Consider the following 23459-nt stretch of genomic DNA (forward strand, 5'->3'; position numbering starts at 1 on the left):
GACTCTCTCGGAGAGGGTACGTTTGGGAAAAGGTATTATAAATAATAAACTAGACAAAATACTGTTAGAAAACAACCGAATACATGTCAACTTATGTCACGGTAACATATATTGAGCGAATTTCTAACAGTATTTTGTCTAGTTTATTATTTATAATACCTTTGATAACATTTATTTGTTCTATATTTGTTTTTTGACAACTTTTTCGAATCTATGTGTACAGTAATACAAACCCAGTTTTATTAAACCTGCGTAATCTATTACGATCTTTGCCGCTAAATACATTCTATCTGCAACCCTTGCCAAAACACATAATGGGTGAAATTGTTGAGGTAATTTTACCCATAATGTGTGTTTTCTGAATTATTCTTTAAAGCATCTTGAAAAAAAAGATCGTAATAGATATGCGATGAAAAAATAAAAAAGAATTGATAAAAAATATGCGATTAAAAATTTAAAAAAATAATAATAATTGATAAAGAAGATGTTTAAATGAAAAATAACTATATTTGAAAAAAAAAAAACAGCAAAAAAAAAAAAACCTTATCACATATCTTTTTAAATAACTATGTTTTATTAAGTTAAAAAATAAATAAACATAAAATATAATTGAAAATTGTATCGATTCTGTACTTCCATAGCTAAATTGAAAGACGCGTGTGCTAACTTCCGGTGTGATGAAAGACGTTATTGTTTTCATCTCCTTACGTAGTCTGTAAATATCGCAGTTAGTCCTCTTTGATCCGATATTTTCGCATCTCCAGAAACCAGCAAATATGAATCGTTGGATTATCTTGTAAGTGTGTTAAACTTTATTTTACAAATTGAATTTGAAAAATTACGTTCTTTTAAATACGATTAAAAATTCGCCCACATTTGCCGTTTAGATGTACTAATAAACTCAAACCAGGTAGTCACTAAAAGGGACTCTTAAAGGTCGACACCGGCATCGAGCAAAAGCTTGTTTAGATGTTTTACAAACTTTAAATAGGTAAATTCACGGCCACCGAGATATAGAAGGTGGCCGTGGTAAAATATTATAATTATTGAAAATGTGATCATGTTATTAAAATTTAATTTAGATTAACCACGTTGTTTAACAAATAATGCAAGATGAAGTTTTAAAGTGATTAAATATGTTTTATTTTATAATTTAACATCGAATTTTTTATTTTATAATTTAACATTGAATAATAGAAATAACAGTTTTGGTATTTGTTTCTGTGCTTCCACCTTACAATTGAATATATATATATATATATATATATATATATATATATATATATATATATATATATATATATATATATATTTATTTATTTAATCTGAAAAAACTATTTAAAAATAGCGTGGTACCAAAAATGCATAAGCGCCAAATTTTGGTTTGATTTTACAGATATTGTTTACTATACGATGGCAGATGGTACCGCCCTATTTTTATATATATATTTTTTCTTTTTTGTTTTTTTTTTTCAGTTTAAATTCATGTTTAATTGTTTCAATGTTTCACGATATCTTTTTTTTTTTTTTTTTTAACTGTAAGATGAAAGCACAGAATAGTTACAAAATACCTTCACCCCCTTATTAAGAATGGGTTTTCAAAATAATAACGCTATATAACGGCAGAAAAAATACATAAATACCCTAAATTTCATTTTTATTGGTCAATGTTTTTAATTTTAAATTATAAAATAAAAGGCCCTCTAGGGAGATAGAAAAGGAACAACAGTCGTTTGACACCGGTTGAAAGAATGCCATTGATTGGACAGAGAAATTATGACGTCATTTTATAAATAAACAATTTCTTAAACAATTTTTTTACGCATAATTTTAATTAATTAGAAAGGATAAAAAGATACGATATTGAAATTGACAGTATTAGAAAACATTTTTTTTTAAAATAAATGATAGTTTTAGAAATAAATAGGTATTCCGGCATAAAGCTCGAGACAATAGTCTCTAACCCCCTTTCACAACAAAAGGAACTAATTTCCCTATACACCGCTTTTGGTTACTATGGGAACAGCTAATTTTTGTGATGATTCGATTTTTAATAATAAACACATTTTATTTTATTTTAAATATTAATATTTATTTTTAATAATAAACTACACTGATTAATATCCCAAAAACTACTTTTTTGTGACAAATTTAAATGCGCTTGCTTGCATGTATAGAAATGGCCACCACCGATAACAAAGAATTACATTGCTTAATATGAATACTGAGAATACTCCAAAAAACACAGGTCAGCTGCTGCAGGTATAACATCATCAACAATTTTCTCCATAAGTGCAGCAGAACGCGTACGATTTTTCGATTAATTAGCGGCAAGGATACTAATAATTTGTGCGGGTTTTCAGATCGAATAATAATTAAAAAAAAAAAAAAATCAACAATAATAATAATAAAAAAAATCAACAATAATAAAAAAAATCAACAATAATAAAAAACAAAATAGATTTTATTGGTTTATTCCTCGAATCACAAAAATTAATAAATAAAAAATCCTGTATATTGTAGGCTACAATAAATGTTTGAAGCCAAATCTTTCAGCAAAAAAGGCCAAATTCAAAGACAAAACCACATTTTTTAGATAAAAAAGGCCAAAAAAGTCAAATTTTAACTTTTTCTTTAATAATTACTATTAAACAATTATTGTTTTACTTTTAAAATGTCCTGTATATTGTTTATTATTAAAAATCGAATCATCACAAAAATTAGCTGTTCCCATAGTAACCAAAAGCGGTGTATAGGGAAATTAGTTCCTTTTGTTGTGAAAGGGGGTTAGAGACTATTGTCTCGAGCTTTATGCCGGAATACCAATAAATAAATACATGCATGATAAAAAAAAAAGTACTTTTTTTATTCAGTATAAAACAGCTTGTTTTTTTAACCAACCAAAGATAATTATAACTGATATTGTTCTGGTACATATTATTATACGCGGAAATATTTAATTTAATATAAAATATAATTTAAAATAAAAGTAAAATAGTTCACAATAAGTCAACGATCGAATTGCTACTACATTAATTATTTTTTATTATTAAATACTTATTTATAATACTTTCAATTCTTAAATTCTATCTGAACTTTAAAAAATTCTTTTAACTAGAGAGCTAATTAACGTTTTTTTTTTAAATTTAAAATAAAAGTAAAATAGTTCACTATAAATCAGCGATCGAATTGTTACTTAAATGACTAACTTTTAAAAATGCTTCTACATTAATTGTTTTTATACTATTATTAAATGCTTATTAAATTCTTTTACAATAATTTCAATTCTTAAATTCTATCTTAACTTTAATTTTTTTTTTTAATTCTAAAAATACTATTAATTATTAAATACTTAGTTATTAAATTCTTTTCCAATTCTTTTTCAACAATTTCAATTTTTAAATTTTATCAATATTTCATAGTAATGACGTCATAATTTCTCTATCCAATCAAATTGCATTCTTTCAACCGGTGTCAAACAACTGCTGTTCCTTTTCTATCTTCCTAATTTCCATTTGCAAGAGGGCCAAATAAAACACATTTAATTATTTTAAAACTTCATCTTGCATTTTTTTTAATTTGTTAAACAACGTGGTTAATGTAAATTAAACTTTAATCACATAATCACATTTTCAATAAGTATGTGATTATATTTTAACCATTTAAAGTTTGTAAAACATGTAAAAAAAAAAAAAGCCTTTGCTCAATACCGGTGTCGACCTTTAAGAGTCCCTTTTAGTGATTACCTGGTTTGAGGATATTTGTACAATTAAACGGCAAATCTGCCAAAATTCGTCCATCTCTTAACGGTTTTGTAATGATGATTAATATTTAAAGAATTGTTTCAATAATAAATAAATAATAATAATAACAACAACCTTGAGGAAGCTTTTTGCCACCCAAATTCCAGTGAAGACCAATGATCGCTACGATCGCAAATTCTTTCGCAAAGGTTCTCGAAAGAGGTGGAGAGTACTGGAAATCTGAGGAGACTTGTTTTCACTAAGGCACCACAAGAGAAATCGTTGATGATGGCTTGTGTCACTACTTCTAGTGAGTAAATAATAATAATAAACTTTTTTTTAGAAAACATTTTCAGTGAATAAGTAGAACAGGTGACTTAAAGACCAATAAGAATAAAAATTTGCATTATACTTAATTATTTTGTGTATAGACAATAAATAAAATTTTGTTTTGAATTTGATTTTAGCATTATAAAAAATTACTTCATGAAATATTATTGATTTCTTTATTTGGTGCTTATTTAAACTTGCACTTATAATGAAAATTGTAAGTAAAGAAAATGGAGAAAAGTATTTATGATATACATATTCGCTAAGTGTATCAGAATTTTTGGAGGAATTTTTGACACCCCTAATACGAAACTGTGAATAAAATATAAAAAACTCGTAATTTCTCTTTTAAAAGTGGGTTGTTTATTTTCTTTATAAAATAAACTATTAAAGTTGTATAAAAAGTAATAGAAATATTATTTTTTTATTTTTTAAAAAAACAGTAATGAAATTAATTGAATTTTATGAGTTTAGTATTTTTCAATTTTTAAACTTTACAATATTTTCAGGGTCAATGTGAAATTTTATGCTCTTTCCAATAAACCAAATATAATATTTTAGACAAACGTTTTTTTTTAATTCACGCCCTCCCCTCCCCTCCCCATTTTGAAATGTCTATTAAAAAGTAAATAATTAATTTACTCACCAAAGTTCTATATATCACAAATTGAAGATAAAATATCAATAAATAATATATTCAAATTTAAAACAAAAAAAAAGTAGTGTTTTTTAGAAATTTATCTGTAAAGTCCGAAGTTTAAAACCTTTCTTTTTTTTTTTTAAACCACATTGTTTTTGGGGTTTTTTTGTTTATTTATTTTAAATGAAACCTTGGTTCTTGCTTCTTTAATTGAAAAAAAAAATTAGGGTTTGAATTACATTTTTTGAGTAGTTATAAGCTTGGAAAGACAGGGGGTCGAATTATTCAATATTTTTCACAAAGTTTCTGAGACACCTACATATTCACTGTGAAACAAAGATTGTATATTCCAAAAATCACGTAATTTGATCAAGTAGATTTTATTATTATTATCATTATTTAAGAAAATCAAATTTTATTACTTGCTCTATGTGAGAGAGAGAAACCAATTGCCATATTTGATTGAATTCGAATTTCATCCCAGTTACCTTCCCTTTGACAACCCCTCCAGAAGGGCTCAGCGATAGCTTCTAAAAATACTTAATTGCTAAAAGTTTAATTTTCTTAATAAACTACTTGATCATTTTTTGTGATTTTTGGAATATAACATTTTTATTCTGTGTCAAGTGGTACACTATGAAGATTTTTCTTTATTTTTGTGTTCCTAAATAAGCACCTTTTTTTAATAAAAAGAATTTTTTTTTTTTTTTGCTGCTGATTTTGAGTCACCTGTTTTTCTGATTGATCACATTTTTGCTTTTTTAATAATCTGATACTTAATCGAAACAATGAAATTCTCAGATTTTTCAATTGAATCGATTACAGGCAATTTTTGCCAAAATGGCGGGGAAATATTTAATAAATTAATAAAAATTTTACAACCAGAGAAAATGTTTTAAAAATAAATTCTGCAAAATCATTGACATTTTCAAAAATATTTTTTTAATAAAAGGTGGAGTGTATATAGATGAGCCTTCATTGACTTGGTAAAGTTGGTAAAATGTTACAGTAATGTCGCTGAATAGGGTTTGCAGGTGAGATGAGAGAGCAAGTGGCCCAAATAAATTTGGCAAAATCCTTTGCTGCATCATCTGCATTTCATGACGATTTAAACAACTTGTATTTTACTTATGTAGAATAAATGCAGGGAAAAAAAAGCATGAAAAATAAGTTAAACAACCTTTAAACAATTTTTATTTTAAATAATTTTTTCTATACTTTAAAATGGCAAATAATTTAACCAAATTTTAAACAACTTTTATATTTAAGTAAAATATAGTTCTGATTTAAAATGAAAAATATTTTATGTAGAATAAATGCATCCGATGCAGAAAAGGATTTTGCCAAATTTATTTGTCTCACTCACTATCTCCATATAAATGCATAAAGATACAAACTAAACAGATTCACCAAAGTCCCGTTGATTTGTTCCGTTTTGACTCAATCTTGATTTTTGATCGCAAGTTTTTTTTTGTTTTTTTTTGTGGATATTTTTCAGACTGTTTACATGTAATTACCCCTTAAAAGTAGAATCTGATTTGTTTTTTTAGGGGATAAATTATGATGTATGTGATATTCTTGAAATTTATTCACTGTTAATAACTTTATTTTAGGAACCTCAAATTGCAATTTTTTAGTATACGGTTACTTATTATTGAGGAGGATGAAATGCGTTTCTGTACGATTTCATTGCTTACAATAATTTCTTTTTTCTTAAATCATATGTGAGTGTTTCACAATGTTTTAGCCAATATAACCTTCAACCTTCTTCAGATGTATCTTATCGAACTCAGGAATATGTTTAAACAAAACTCTTTATTCAATGCATGATAGTAGCATGCTCTTGTTCCACCTACCATGACTAGTTAGAAGTCTCAAGTAATTTTCAATTGTATTCTTAATATCGCCCACACTTAGTATCTACTTGGACATCACTGACGGAATGAGAGCCTGCTACTCCCATGGAGTGAATAAAGGGCTCCATTCAAGTGTTTAACTGAATATGAGGACAAGTATGTAATTTCAGAAAGATTAAAAATTTTAAAGAAAACGAGTTATCCACTAAAACATGGAAATAAAGGTGATATAAATAACCAGAAGTAATTATAAAGTAAGTGTTGTGCAAATTAAGAAATATTCAGCTGAGCTAGCCACCATACTTTCTAAGCTCTGCAATAAATGCCTTGCTGAATCTTGCATCCCTAATAGCTGGAAGATGGCCTCTGTGGTACCAGTGTACAAGAATTCTGGTGAGAAAACTGACTCTCTCAATTATCGCCTATCAATTTCCTCCCCCTCTTCACTAAAATCTTTGAGCCTTTTAATTAATTAATCAAGCACGTCCACCACCTTGCAAAAGCAAATCTTCTCTCTGACAAACAGTATGGATTGAGGCAATGTTGTTCTACTGTAGATATTTTAACAGTCATCTCTGACTGAATATACCATGTACTGGATAATGCGGGGGAAGCAGGGCTGTAGCCTTTGATATATCAAAGGCCTTTGACAAAGTCTGGCACAAAAGGGTGCTAATGAAAGTTAAACCATATGGTATAACTGGACGTATACTAGATATAATTAGATCCTTTTTAGAAAGTAGGACCATCCAAGTTGTCATTGATGGACATACATCCAAGCAGCATAACATTAATGTGGGAGTGCCTCAGAGGTTGAAGGATCGACCACTATTATTTGTCTATTTATAAACATCCTTCCTGGTAATATTGTGTCTGAGATGGGTATATTTGCTGATGATATAACACTCTATTAGATGGATGAGAATGGATGTACATAAATCTAAGACAATGGCAGAATCGTTAGAAAATGACCTCCAGACTGTACTGGAATGGGGCTGCAAATGGATGATAATATTTAATGCTAGTCAGACTAAGCTGCTCTTTAACAATTACAAGACATCTCTCTAACCACTGATATCCATGACAAATAACACCCTACCTGAGAATTTTTCCTTCAAACTCCTAGGCTTAACATTTATGAGCAATATGAACTGGAACAAATACATTGAGGACATTGCAAAGGCTGCTGCAAAAAAGGTGGGTTCCCTCTATTGAACTAGAAAACTATTCACAAATGAGAGTATCCTGTATGTTTACAAGGCCACCATTCGCCCATGTATTGAGTATTGTTGTCACATCTGGGATGTTGCATCTACCACTAGCCTCTCCCTCTCCGATAAGGTCCAAAAAAGAGTTTTCAATCTAATAGGTCCCACTTTGTCAACTAAGCTCCAACTTCTGTCCCATCGCTGCAATGTTGAATCTCTGTCTGTTTTACGAATATTTTAATGGTTGTGACCAATCGCCGTATATATCCCCGATAAACCCGCTTAACAAAATCTCACCCCTTCATTGTTGAGGTTCCTAAATACCAGAAAGCTTTCTATTCTAATAGTTTCTTCCCTCGAACAGCTAGACTTTGGAATTCCCTTCCTGCAACCTGCTTCCCTGGCTGTACTGATATGCTGAAGTTTAAATGTAATGTAAACGAACATCTTGTTAATTTTCCTAGGCATGGTCCCAAATATTAGCCCCTTATGTCTAAGTGGTGATATGTCTTGTTATGGGTGAACATGAGTAAAAAAAAAAAAAATCCTCGACCACACCTTTACTGAATCAGCACTGATCAAATCCAGTAGCAAGGAGAAGTTCAGACAACTGAAAACAATGCTGAGATAAGCAGAGTTCAACACCTGGCATTCCCAAAATAGTCACTCATTTAGAATAAACCAAGTTGAATATTGCTTAACTCCGATCATCTAACAGGAACTGGTGTAACGTGATTATGCCATGTATAATTATTAATAGAGATTTTGTATCTCTCTGAAACCGAAATTAAAATGTTACTTCTATTAATTCTACTTTGGCACTCTGTTTTTATTCTCAATTCAGTTTATTATACTATTTCAAAATAATGTAATATCTTTCAGTATTTGGTTCAGGGGGTAGTGTATTATTTGCTCTGTTGTCATGGTACTATCTTCCCAGACATTACCTTGCCTTTGGAAGGATAGTGTCATACCTGTTCTGTGGTCATGAGGGCTTCATAGACATTACGTCTTTCTTATTGGAAGAAGGTGTAGTGCAGTACTTGTTCTCTTATGATATCCTCTTCCAAACCCTTACCTCCTCCTACTCCTCGTGCAGGGGAGCATAAGTCGTCAAGAAATTGTCACAGTAAGTTGTTCAATTAACAAACTGAACACTTACATTATATATGCTAGCAAAATTATGTGATCGAAGGAAGCCTATATTTGCTAGCATAAATAATAAACAAAAATATGAGAAATCAACTTTCAACCACAACGAAAAGACACTTTTTCTTTCCTACATGTGTCTAGTATCAAACGGAATTCCCATGGGCAAAGTTTCTTTGTAAGGGCAACTATGGATTGTGGTAAGAAATTTTCTAACAATAAAACTTGTGTATTATTCGATTATTTGGACTACTGTTCTCATTTTTAATGTTATTTTCACATGTATTTTTTTTTACAAGGTGGTCATCACTTATGAAGGCCCGGAAGCCATTTGGGGATAAGGGTTATTGTGTGTACAGTACGTTAGTGTTGAGATTTGATAAAGTGTCTTACTTAAGGGGGCGGTCCATCAGGAATTTGTTTGTTGGACTTGAAGACATCCAGGTTGTAGTCAGGTGGGAAGCAGGCAAATGGAACAGAGTTCCACAGGCGGCACTTCTAAGAAAGAAGCTTTGTTCATGGAATCTACATTTTGGTTTTGGCACAGATAAAGAGTGGGGAAAATTTTTGACAGTGGTTTCAGTTAGACGGGTGTTTTTTGTGAAAGATTGGTGAGGGGGGACCAGGGATTGTAGCTCAGACGAGCACTTGCCATGGAAGTAACGATAAAATAAAGACATGCTCGCAACATCTCTCCTGTGAGAGAGAGATTGCAAGGAAGAGAAAAGGGCATCCCTCACTAAGCCACAAAGCCTATTTTGTACTCTGTCAAGGCAGGATAGGTTGTTTTTAGCAGCTCCTGCCCAGATGTGGCAGCAGTACTCCATCCTTGGACGTACTTGGCTTTTATACAGATAGAGAATTGCATGAGCAGTGAATATCTTCTGGAGCGGTAGAAGGATCCTACCATTTTTCCAGCGACCTTGACAAGAGACTTGATGTACGTGTTCCATTTCAGGTCAGGAGTAAAGGTCAACCCCAGAAGCCTATCAAAACATGAGCTTTACCTAGACGAGAGCCATCCGTTTCAATTGATGCCAGATGGGGATCAGAGCGTTGATGATGTAAAGATAGGAGCTTGGTCTTAGATGCATTAAAGGTAACCAGCCACCTCTTCCCCCACTGTACCACGCACTCGAGATCAGAGGAGAGAAAATCAGAGAAAACTTTGTCATTTACGGCCTTTGATGTGTTGCCATAGATGGTCGTGTCATCAGCATAGATGTTAATGAATGATTTAAATATGTGTTTTGGGAGATCATTGATGTAGATCAGGAAGAGAGTTAGGCCCAGGATGGACCCCTGGGGGACTCCAGCATTAATACTGCAGGCCTCTGATTTCTGCCCATCAACCACTACTCTTATGAGCCTATCAGAGAGAAATGATTTAATGATTGAGAAAACATTTCCAGTTATACCATAACTGGAAATCTTGTGAAATAGACCCTTATGCCATACCTTATCGAAGGATTTTGATATGTCAAGAGCAATTGCCCTGGAAAGGAAGCCTTTATCAAGCGATTCACTAATCCTATGAGATATAACCGTTAGCACATTTGCTCTAGATCTAGCAGAAATGAAACCGTATTGCATGTCACTAAGAAGGTTATTTCTGCTGAGGTGGTTGGCTACTTCTTTATTTAATATGGATTCCAGCAACTTATTCATGACACACAGGAGACTTATTGGTCTGTACTGAGAGGGAGACGACTTATCACCTGAATTCTTAAATACAGTGCATACTGATGAGGTTTTCCAGGGTGTTGGAAAGCACTTCTCCTTAAGGCAACGCTTAAACAGTTTTGTAAGTATGGGGGCAAGTTCTGGTTGAAGCTTTTTCAGCACTATAATTGGAATTCTGTCAGGGCATGTTGCTTAATTGGAATCAAGGTTCTTGATTAGCTTGGCAACCTCACACACGGATATTTGTATGTTGCATAGCATGTTGTCTGTTATAGGAGGAAATACGGGGAGTTGATGGCCTTAGTCGCATAGGGTAGAATTAGCTGCAAAGTTCTTGGCAAATAGTTTGGCCTTGTTTGATGCTGACGAGATGATCTCAGGTCCATCTATTATGGTTGGGATAGAACGCACGCTTCTGTTTAGGATCCTGTTTCCTATTTGCCAGAACTGGTAGGAACCAAGCCACTGCTCAGTTACTTTGGATTAAACAGACTGAGCATGTAGCTCTCTTGCATTCTTTATTACTCTTTTACAATGGTTGCTGGCAGTTCAGAAAGCAGCTTTAGTCTCAGTACATCTATTACATTAGTAGCTATGGAAAAAGTGATTTTTGTGCGCGATGGCAGCAACACATTCTGGAGAGAACCATGGCTGGCTGTTAGGTTTTTGTTGGAATTTTTTGGATGGAATGAATCGGCCTATGCCTACAATTAACCATTCGGTCAGTTCTGATACTATGCCGGACACATCCTTTTTAAACATGTAATGCAGGGGTAGATCAGATATAAATGTACGGAAGTTATCCCAGTCAGCTGTAGAGTATCGATATACAGTACGGTGGAGAGGTACGTCTGAAGACTTATTGCATTTCCTTTTTTTTTTTTTTTTTTTAACCGAGTGGTCGGAAGATCTCAGAGGAGACAGGACGGAACATGAACATAGCTCAGGGGAAGTTGTGAGAAAAAGGTCTAGAAGGCTAGCATACTGACTGGAAGTATTGGGCACACGGGTGGGTTTGTGAACAATCTGGGTGAGGTTATAGGCAATGGCGAAATCATGACAGAACCTCCCCTCATCATCTGTCTTGTTCGAGTGGGTCAGCCATTCCACATTGTGGACATTGAAGTCACCACAAATGTGGATGTAAGCCGAAGGATGGGCAGACAGTATGTGGTCAATTTTCTCAGATATGCTCTTAAAGAGAGTAATTCCGCTGTTGTGGGGGCGATAGAGGGCAAATATAAATGCAGTGGTGTAAACAAGTGCAACCCAAAAGCACATATAAGGTAAATTAGTGTCTTCACTGGAGATATCCTTATCACACGGAAAGCCATCTTTAATGTAGGTACATATTCTATGCCCATGGCGATCGTGGGGGTCAGATTTAGATGTTAAGTTAGAGTATCCTTTAATTATGAACTTGTCTAGGGAAGTGTTAGCTGATATAATCTCCAGCCTTCTTCAGGCATATCCTGTTCAACTCCAGAACCTGAACAGAGTTTTGTATCGAACCCTTTAATTAAAGAATAAGGTAACATGCTCTCATTCCATCATGCCATGCCTAGGCAAAAGTCATTCTCAAATGTATTCCAGGGTTTGTACAAACTTTAAAAGTCGTTGAATTTTGACTTTTGCCTTGAAAAGGTCTTATTTCTAATATTTCCTTGAAAACATGGAAAATATCTTGAAAATCGTAATTTTTATGTCTAGTAAAAATTTATGTCAAACTATTCAAAATAAAATCGAAATAAATACTATTAAATTATTTTTTAAAGAATTAATTAAAAATACCATTAAACTATTTTTTAATATCTATATATCTATAAACATGAAATTTTCTCTGTGTGTACATTTCCCTCCCAAACTACTCCGTCAATTTTCAGTCTGCATACTCAAGATTTAACATAAGAGGTATTAAGATTTGGGAAAATCTTTTTAGTCGGTTTTCGGCCAGAAATTTGGCTGTCAAAGTTTAACGATTTCACCTTTGAAAACTCTACCAAAGTCCTCCGCTAATTTTGGGTCTAAACACTTGAAATCTTAGATGTAGGTTACTTGGACATGGATCAAACTTTTTCATTTTATTTAAGCTCAAAACAATAAATGTTAAGGGGTCAAAATTGGGGTTAAAGTTTTTAAAAAATTGACCTCTGTGGTCCCTACCGCAGCCAATTTTTGGTCTAAACATTTGAAATTTTACATAAAGTGCATTCAGACATAGGGCAAGCTTTTTACTCGGTTTTTGGCTGAGAATTTGGTTGCCAAGAGGTTAAAATTCAAAAGATTTTACTTTTGCAGTCTCTAGCAAACTATTCAGCCAATTTGGGGTCTAAACATTTGAAACTTTATATAAAAGGTAGTCAAACATGCAGCAAGCTTTTTAATCAGTTTTTGGGTGAAAAGTTGGCTGCGAAGAGGTCAAGTTGAAAGAGTTGACCTTTGCAGACTCTACCAAACTTCTCTGCCAATTTTGGGTCTAAACACTTGAAATATTAGATGTAGTTAAATTGGACATGAGTTAAACATTTTAATATATACATATATATATATATATATATATATATATATATATATATATGCATATAAAGTTATGAACAGTATATAGAACCTGAGCAAAGCCAGACTGAACTGCTAGTTAAAAATAAAATCGAAATACAGTTCTGAAATTGCATCATATGCTGGAGTTAGTTCACGTTATCACAAAACTTTCACTTTAAAATTTTGAATTTTCAGTATTCTGAATACAAGTGTTATACCCTTTTATCTTGAAACTGCTCGATTTGATAGTTTCGTGATAAAGGGGCATAACTCTTGTATCCACAATATCGGAAATTCAAAATTAAAATGAATTCAGAATAGACACAATGGGGAAAATAACAATATTTAATCGCGCTTGGTTAGCCAAATATAAGTGGGCCAGGAAATGTAAATATGACAGGATTCGTATAGACTTGAAAGTCCTTGAATCTTGACCTTTGCCTTGAAAAGGCCTTAATTCTATTACCTTGAACAATCCTTGAAAATATGGAAAATGTGTGGAAAATTTCTTTAAAAGGTCTTGGAAATTGTATTTTATGTCCAATAACAATTTGTGTCGAAATATGTAAAATAAAATTGAAATAAATACTGTTAAATTTTTAAGTATTAATAAAAAACCATTAAAATATTTTTTAAATATTGAAAATAAAATCGAAATACATTGTTCTAAAATCACATAGTATTGTGGATACAAGAGTTATGCCCCTTAATCACAAAACTACCTTGGGTACTTTCATGATAAATTGTTCTCATTTATAATTTAATTTTTGGGGGATGGGGTACAAGAAGGGAAAAGTAGTGGCGACTACCATATATAAAATTAGCCCTCTCTAAAAAAAATCATTTCCTTGCGCAGATGGGACTCTAATGTTTAATCCACTTTCCCAAAATTGTGATAATTTAAAAAATTTAGAAGCGGATGCTCTATCCCAACTCTTATAAATGGGCCTGAGGTAATCTCGTCAGCATCAGAGAAAGTCAAACACTTAGCCAAGAACTTTGCAACTAATTCTACACTTTGCAACCAAGGCCGCCAACCTCTAATATTTCCTTCTGTATCAGAAAAAATGATATGTGATATACAAATATCTGTATGTGATGTTGCCAAGCTAATCAAAAACCTTGATTCCAGTAAAGCAACTGGCCATGATGGTATTCCAATTATAGTACGCAAAAGACTTCAAGCAGAACTAGCGCCCATCCTTACAAAACTGTTTAAACGTCTTAAAGAGAATTGCTTCCCATCACCCTGGAACATCTCATCAGTATGCCCTGTATTTTAAGAATTCAGGTGATCGTTCATCCTCATCTCAGTACAGGCCAATAAGTCTCCTGTGCGTCATGAGTAAGTTGCTGGAATCTGTAAATAGAGAAGTAATCAACCTTCTCAGCAAAAATAACCTTCTTAGTGACACTCAATATGGTTTCCATTCTGCTAGATCTACAGCAGATGTGGTTACAGTTATATCTCTTAGGATAAGCGAATCTCTTGACGGAGGCTACCTTTCTAGGGCAATTGCTCTTGACATATCAAAGGCCTTTGATTGAGTATGGCATGAAGGTTTACTTCACAAGATCTCCAGCTATGGTATGGCTGGAAATGTTTTCTCAATTATTAAATTATTTCTGTCTGATAGGTTCATAAGAGTAGCGGTTGATGGGCAGAAATCAGAAGCTCTCAGTAATGTATGCTGGAGTCCCTCAGGGGTCGATCCTGGGCCCAACTTTCTTTCTGATCTATATTAATGATCTTCCAAATCACATCCTTACGTCATTCGTAGACATCTCTGCAGATGACACTACTATCTACGGTAGCACATCTAAGACCGTAAACAACCAAGTTCTCTCTGATTCTCTCTCCTCTGATCTTGAGCAAGTGGTACAATGGGGAAAGAGGTGGCTTTTTACTTTTAATGCATCTAAGACCAAGCTTTTATCTTTACATCATCAACGCTCTGACCCCCATCTGACATCAATTGAAATGAATGGCTCTCGTCTTGGGAAGGCCTCATGTTTTGACAAGCTTCTGGGCTTGACCTTTACTCCTGATCTTAAATGGAACACATACATTAAATCTGTTGCCAAGGCCGCTCGAAAAATGGTAGGATCCTTCTATCGATTCAGTAGATATCTCACTGCTGATGCAATTCTCTATCTATATAAGAGCAAGGTATGTCCTAGGATGGAGTACTGTTGCCACATTTGGGCAGAAGCTGCTAGAAAGGACTTATCCTGCCTTATAGAGTTCAAAATAGACTTCATAGCCTTGTGGGGGGTGTCCTTTTCTCTTCCCTGCAACTTCTTTATCACAGAAGAGATGTTGCGAGTTTGTCTCTGCTTTATCATTATTTTCATGGAAAGTGCTCAACTGAGCTTCAATCTGTGGTCTCCCCTCGCCAAACTTTCACAAGAAACACCCGTCTAGCAGAAAACACTATCACTAGTTTTCCTAACTCTTTATCTGTGCCTAAACCTAAACGTAGATTCCATGGGAAAAGCTTCTTTCTTAGAACTGCACACCTATGGAATTGTCTTTCGTTTTCCTGCTTTCCAGCTGACTACAATATGGTTGTCTTCAAGTCTAACGTAAACAAGTTTTTGATGAGCCGTTCCATATAAGTTAACTAATTTACCGAATTTTCATTATTAACAATTACTATATTGTCCAATTTCTACTGTACACTCTTTAACCCTTATCCTCGAGTGGCCTCTTGGCCTTGATAAGTGGTGATGCCGATGTAAAAAAAAAATTAGACTAGCAACCTCCTCTCCCCCAAAATAGACAAGACGGCAGCTATCTTTGTTGGAAATTAAAAGCTGTAAAGAAAGTTCATATTTGAAATGAAATAAAAAGCATTTAAAACTACTTTAAACAAAAAACACTAAAAAATGATGCAGAGAGGTTACAAAGTAACTTTTATTGACTTAAGTTTTAAATCATTTGCAATTGTATTCTAATTGATTAATCAATAGGTAATCAGTAATAGGTCTTATCGGCTACTTCAGTAATCGGATGATTAGCCAATTTATTGTCTGATTACATATTTTTCTATTAAATTTAAACCATTTCATCAGTCACAAGTGATTCATCAGATAAATTTGTACACATTAACACAGTAACTGTCAATGTAACTTAACATTTGTTAAGTGTCTGGCTGTCATTATGACTTTTTGCTGTTTTTTCCTAATTACATGAAATTACAAAATACAAGATGCAATTTCCAATTCTTAAATGAATATTATGAAACAACTAGATAAGAAAAAAATTACAAACTAGAAATTACAATGTCCAATTCTTAAGTGAATCACCAGAAGCTGAAGTTCTACTCCCACTGGAACATGCTGTGGTGGCTATCTTTGCTCTGTACCTGCTACTCTGCTTCCTCTACTTTCATCAGTATTTAAAGTTGAATACTCTTAAGTTGTAATGTAGAAACATCAGTTTCTCCATTCTCAATTCACAGCCTGTCCCTTGTAGGTTCATACACATCACTATCTGTACTAAAAAGCCTCAACAGATGAAGGTGATGCACTTAAATATTTTGAGGCTAGTTTACTCAGCCTCTTGTGTCTTTTTCCAATACTGAAATGGATTATGACCTCTTGTGAGTAATGGTAAAGCTTACATAATGATCAAGTTCTTTTGTGCACTTAAGCATAAGGGATTTACCCTTTTGGAGCTTAGATTGTGATTCAGTCTTCAATTTTAATTCAGCCTCTATTTGCTATAAGTTTGGATTTTTTTTTTACTGTAAGCTTATTTGAAGCTAATTCATCAAATAGTCTGGAAAAAGATTCAGTTTGACTTTCGCTTTGATCTTCTTGACTCTCAGCAGAACTTGAAAAAGTATCCTGATGTTGCTTCATTATCAGCAGTAGAAAGTAAAACTGTAAAATCCAATTCTTAACTGTGTTTTCTATGTCATTTTTTTATAATCAAAATTTGAATCTTGAATCTAGGAAATCTTGTTTCCATTAATTCACTGGATTGTTATCAGTGGTAAGAAGGATTCCGCTAAACTTAGAAATATCAGAATTAAATTGGACATCTTTTGAGAGAAATAATCTCAGAGTTAAAATTGTAGGTATTATCATTGATATGGTTGAAGTTCTGTTCTTCAAATGGACTCAGTAATTGGACAATTTTTTGAACAAGTCCCCATTGATAAGTTGTTATGGTAGAAATTATATTATCAACAGTATACATTACAACAACTTTTCGTTGTTCTAAATTCCTTTTCAGCATATATCTTGAATTTTACCATGAGGATAAATTTTGAATGAGTTTGTTTTTTTCCAAATTAAGCTGATCCTGTATTTCAGCTAATTTGCTAATCGCTAATGGAGAACGTTCAAAGTGAGAGACTATATTTCTGTTAGTTTTTGTGATTGATTTCACAGTCTGTTGGGAACATGATAAATCATTTATTCAAAGTGGCAATGTATGTAAGAAAACTATTGAAGATTTAATACTCATCCAGAACATTGTGCAATTCTTCATTTATTCTTGCACTATGTGTCAGGAAATGGAACAACTTTGAGCATAGCTCTGCACTGCTTAAGGTCATTTGAAAGCCAATGACCTGTCAAACTCAGAATGGGAGCATTATTTGTAGTAGCTGTCTAAATGTCTGAAGTCACAGAAATGCTACTAAGAGATGACTGAATTTTTTTTAATGGAATACTGTTACTTGGACAAAGTTTTGTAATAAGTTTAATTTATCCAATGTCAGATGTTACAGATTATGGTTGACTATCAACAGCAATCATTTATCCTATCAGATAACGGATTTCTTGTGACCTGTAGGTATCAACATCCCAAATATTCTTCCTGGCCAATATTAATTCTATAGTATCAGGTTGACAAGAAAGTTCTTGTGGTTTTTAACTCTTAAATTCAAATGAGCATATCTCGGTTCAAACAAAATTTATTAATCGAAATAAGCACCATCAAAATCAACACACTTTTGCCAACACAAAACAAGTGTATTTATGTCAGTAACGTAAAAATCTTGTATTCTGGTGGTGATAAAGTTGCTGAAGGGGTTTTTGATCTTGCTTAGTTTTTTAAGCATTTCTCATGCAGAAAGTTGTTGAGATGCTTGAAAAAGTGGTAGTCTGTAGGTAAGAGATCTGGGGAGTATGGTGGATGAGGTGGAGATTCATAACCCAATTTGTTTAACTTCTGCAGGCTTGGTTGAGCAACGGGTGGTTGGGTATTGGAGAATTGGGCCTTTTTTTTTTGACTAATGCTGTGTGTTGTTGTCAAGGTTTCTGCTACATTTCATCCGTTTGTTGAGTACTTTACTATAATATTTTCGCCTGCATTAAAAAAAAACAATGGATGAGAACAGTAGCAGACCACCAAATAATCAGCATGACCTTCTTTTGGTGCAACTCTGGCTTTGCAAAGTGTCGTAGAGCTTAGTCAGCATCTAACCACTGAGCTGAGCATCACCAGTTGTCGTAAAGAACCCACTTTTTATCACAAGTCACAAACCAGTTGAGAAACGGATTGTTCTTGTGTAAAAGAAGGGAAGATGACACTTTATAACAGTGTTTCTTTTTGTTGTTATTCAATTCGTGAGGCATCCATTATTAAGTTTTTTTGTCCTTCCAATCTCTCTCAAGTGGTTGGAAATTGTTGTATATGTTACATCTAATTCATAAGTAAGTTCTAGAACAGTTGTGCATGGATTGGCTTCAACGAAGGCTCTTAATTGATCGTTGTCAACATCCAATAGCTAACCACTATGCTTATCATCTTCAAGACTCTCGTTGCCACCACAAAATTTCTTAAACTACCATTGTGCTGTGCATTCAGTAGTGATTCCTGGGCCAAACTCTTTGTGGATATCGCAAGCTATTTCAGCAGCTTTTTGGCCTTGCTTGAATTGAAATAAGAAAATTGCACAATTTTTTTTTTTTTCCATTTTGTATTGAACGTTCTGTAAAGAAGACATAATTGTTTTAAAACGATTGTAATTTAAACGCTCTTTCAAATGATATACAAAGTAAAGTAATGGAAATTTATTTGAAATCTAAATAAAAATTACGCAATAACGTTCTTCTCAACCTAATATTAGGTTGGTGCAAAAATAATGTTGTTTGATGTTTAACTTCATGCCAAAAAACGACATTATTATTTGCCCCAACCTAATATATATATATATATATATATATATATATATATATATATATATATACGCATATGTGAGTATCTGTCTAAATATTTAACTTGAAATTAATTGCATCCTGAAAATGAGAATCATGTTTTTGTGTAACTGTGAATTGTCTTCATATTTTATCTTTGTGTGTTTGTTTTACATATGCTAATACATACGTTTATCTATTTTTTACATTTATGGCATATTGAAAATTATCCAATGTGAGAGCAAAAATTCTTTAACAACAAAATAGAATTCATTTTTCAATATATTTATGTTTGAAAATATTTCTACTGAAATTTTTCAAATTTATGTTTAAACTATTTTATCAAGATTTATTTAAATGTAATTCTTTTTATTCACAGATATCAGTTGCAGTGAAGAAGAAATCAATTCAATTAATGGCAATACATAATTCTTAAGTCAAAGTTCAATATCTAAAAATTCATATTGTTTTTGTAAATTGCACTGAAGATAGAAAATCAATTTTAAAATCTATACTAAAATTCTTTTAACAGAATTTTCTCAAGAAATCTTATATCAAACTGTTTCTAAAAATTTGTATTTGTTAAATTGCAGCAAGTATTTTTAAAGATTGTCTAAAAATGAATTAGAAAATCAGGAAATTTGAGGTGGTAAATTTGTTCATATTTTATTTTGCTTAAATTTATTCATCACTTTGATTTTGATACTTACATTATGGACAGAGTCAACAGAAAACAACTTTCAGACTTTCAAAGGCAGGTGATCATTCTTTTCAAAAGTGAAAATCTGACTTGGGGTCTGACAAAATGTCAAGCTGTTTTACCAAATTTTTTTTCAACAATTACAAAACATCAATTTGATAAGGTTGTTGCAACTCTGAAACGAGAAGGTCCTGAAGCAGCTGCTACTCGCCAAAAAGGAACAGGTCCAAAAAAACAAATTTCAGATGAAGTACGTGCTACGGTGAAAGATTTAGCTGTTTCTACAGAGAGATGTCATTTCAGTCAACGAGAAATTGCTAGACATTTCAATATATCGAAAACATCCGTGTTCCAAATTGTTAAAGAGAGTGAAATGAAATAAATTGCCATTTGAAAAAAAAAAAAAGCATTTTCCTTGAGACCAATGTGTATATAGATAAATATATACACATACCTCTTTTTATATAGAGATGTGTTTTTAGAGAAAATACTTTCTGAATAAATGCCTTCACAAAAGAATGTACTAGTTATATGGAACGTTAATCTAAATAAAGCTATTTGATTGATTGCATAAAAATTGAACCATTAAAAATCGAAATTAATATCAGGTAACCAAGATGATGCAAGTGTGCTAATGAACATCCAGGATTACACTAATCCCTAAAATATACACATTAGAAATTGCACACAATATTACAATTCTTTTGAGATATACATTTGCAATCACATGGTATTGTATATATACGAAGGACATTCCAAAAGTAATACCTCCTATATTTTATTTTGCACTAATGGTTAAGAGGGGATTGCAAATTGCATTGTTATGATGATTGAACTTATGCATCTGTGATCTAAAAATTGCATTTCTTTGATGCAGATATTGACAGTGTAAGACTTTAAGAAAGCAACCCCTGTCATGGACATGCATCAGAAGCAAAGATGGATCATTGAATTTCTCCATGGAGAAAAAATTGAACCGATCAACATTCACTGGTGTATTAAACATTTACAAAATCAATGCAGTTGATCTTACACAGGAGATGAGTTTGTAAATTTTAGAGTTGCAACAGAGAGGTGAGTGACAAAGTGTGATCCAGGGCAAAGCCACCATTCCATTCATTGGTGATTACATAGAAAAACAAATTCTGGCACATGGATGGTTGCTCATTTTAATGTTGTACCGGAAAAATATCCAGTACATAAAACGTTTAGTAAATTGTTATTGTTTTTGCATTTTCTTTTTTGCATTTCCATACACCAAACATGGACATAAATATCACTAAAACATCCGCTGGGTCATAAGCTTCATCACACACACACACAATAAATCAAACTTACTAAGGGAGATAATAACTTCCTGTGAATACCGGAAAAATATCCAGTAAATAAAACGTTGTTTAGTAAATTGTTATTTTTTTGCATTTCCATACACCAAACATGGATATAAATATCACTAAAACATCTGCTGGGTCATAAACTTCATTTCGGTACCTAACTTGCTTGGGTGGGTTGCCTCTAGGCTGAGATAAAATGCGTCACACACGCACACACACGCACACACACGCACACACACACACAGTAGGAAAATTTATAATAAGATATCACTTTTTCGTAACTGTTCAACTTTTTATTTGTAGTTAAAAAATAGGATACATTACTTTTGGACTGACCCTAGTATATACAGGGTAGAACGATGAAGTTATTGCCCTAAAAAAAACAACACTACAGCTTTCTTTTTAAACTTTTACTGAAAAAAATCAATTCAGGTAACTTGATTATGTAGTTGAACTGACATCTATTCAATGCAGCCACCTTTAGTCTTAATCACCACCTCAATACAGGTCTGGAACTGAGAGTATGCCTTTTCCACAAGCATTGGTAGGAGCTTGGCAGATGGCAGTGATCAGGCTAGCTTTGGTGTGGGAGGTCATGTTGGTGATGTTCTTGACATATGACCAAGCAAAATAGTCTAGTGGGTTCAGGCCGGGGAGGGAGCAATGAAAGAAGGCTACAAAATTGTAGCACTCCTTCTGAAGCCAAGCTTTAGTCTTTTTGAACTTGTGAGCTGGCACCGAGTCTTGCTGCCATACAAGGTCTGGTAGTGACTACCTGATTGCACCAGGGGATCACTGCATTCTTCAGCACATACAGATACACTTTGATGTTGACTTTCAAGCCAACATTGAAGATGTGCGGTGGCCCTCACTTGAAACCACACCAAAGACTATAACCATGGCTAAAAATTATTTCATCACCCTAGGCACATCTTTGTTATTTGTGGCAATCCAGTGATGCATTTTGAGGGTGATGACGATGGTCTTGTAATAACTTGAATCAGTAGAGAGCATGAGTTGTACAGCGGCGCATCTCTGATTCCGCTCATTGAACATTGTGTCACTTTCAGACATGATAGAGGGCTCCTATCGCTCTTAGGATTTGTACACAACTGACCAATACAAAAAAAGAAAACCGGTTTTTATTAAATGGAAATGGAATCATGTCTTTTCTAGGGTGACAATTTTATCATTCTGCACTATATTACAGTTTAACTGTTTCTGAGAATTTTTCTCAGTGAAATCAGAACAAATATTCAAAGTGAATTCACATTTTTTTAGCGACCACCCTGTATACAGATAAACACGGTTTCATTAAAAAATGTTATGACTAAAAATTATCAACGTATGACTAATTGTCTCTGCTGCTGATTAAAGCAATTCTGACACAGGCGATCGACTAGGTCTATCAACGTAAAATATTATAAAACAATCTTGCAATGAACAATAAAATGAATTCACTCAAAAGTTTTGAAGGGTTATTTTTTGTAAATGTCTTTTTATGTCCATACTTAAAAAGATATTTACTAAAGAATGCTCCCGATTTTTATTAAATATTTTCTCTTACGCAGGCGATCTACTGAGTCCATTAGCACAAAAAATGTTATTAAAATAAACAATAAAATGACTTTAGTCACAGATGCCATTATTTTTTGGCAAATGTATAAAGTAGGTATGTGCAAAATGAGTGGCTGATGCTCAAAAGTTATAAATATTTTTACCCTCCCGTTTACTTAAAAATTCACCAAAAATTAGAAAATTGAACCAATTTGGTAATGGTACATAAAAGGAGACACTAACTTTCAAACATAGGTGTGGATACAGCTGATAGTCTACTTGTATTGCACGTCTGATATTCTGCACAACCACTTGTCCAGCACCCCCCACTCACTCTAACTAAAACTTTTAAATCAAATAAAATGAAATGACAGTTCAATCTAAAATTACGTTTAAACCAGGACCAAACTCAAAGAAAACCAACCTGCCTCCTCCCTTGCATTTACAAATATCTGCCGGCTTAGAACTAACTTAGATGATATTGAATCATTTCTTCTAGTAAACACCCCGGATATCTTAACATTAAGTGAAACTAATCTACACTCCTCCATTCCCTCTAACCACTTTA

At 32.9% G+C, this 23459-nt stretch overlaps 1 long non-coding RNA gene across 1 annotated transcript; it reads left to right on the forward strand.

The window, feature by feature from the left end:
- The first annotated feature begins 519 nt into the window (after positions 1-519).
- Positions 520-21459, forward strand: LOC145279586 (uncharacterized). Its single transcript, XR_013868401.1, has 2 exons — positions 520-796; positions 19680-21459. It is a non-coding gene; the product is annotated as an uncharacterized LOC145279586 (long non-coding RNA).
- Positions 21460-23459: the final 2000 nt, after the last annotated feature.

The sequence above is a fragment of the Euprymna scolopes genome, chromosome 7 (genome assembly GCF_053919585.1).
Source record: "Euprymna scolopes isolate OS-2025 chromosome 7, ASM5391958v1, whole genome shotgun sequence".
Taxonomy (NCBI): domain Eukaryota; kingdom Metazoa; phylum Mollusca; class Cephalopoda; order Sepiida; family Sepiolidae; genus Euprymna; species Euprymna scolopes.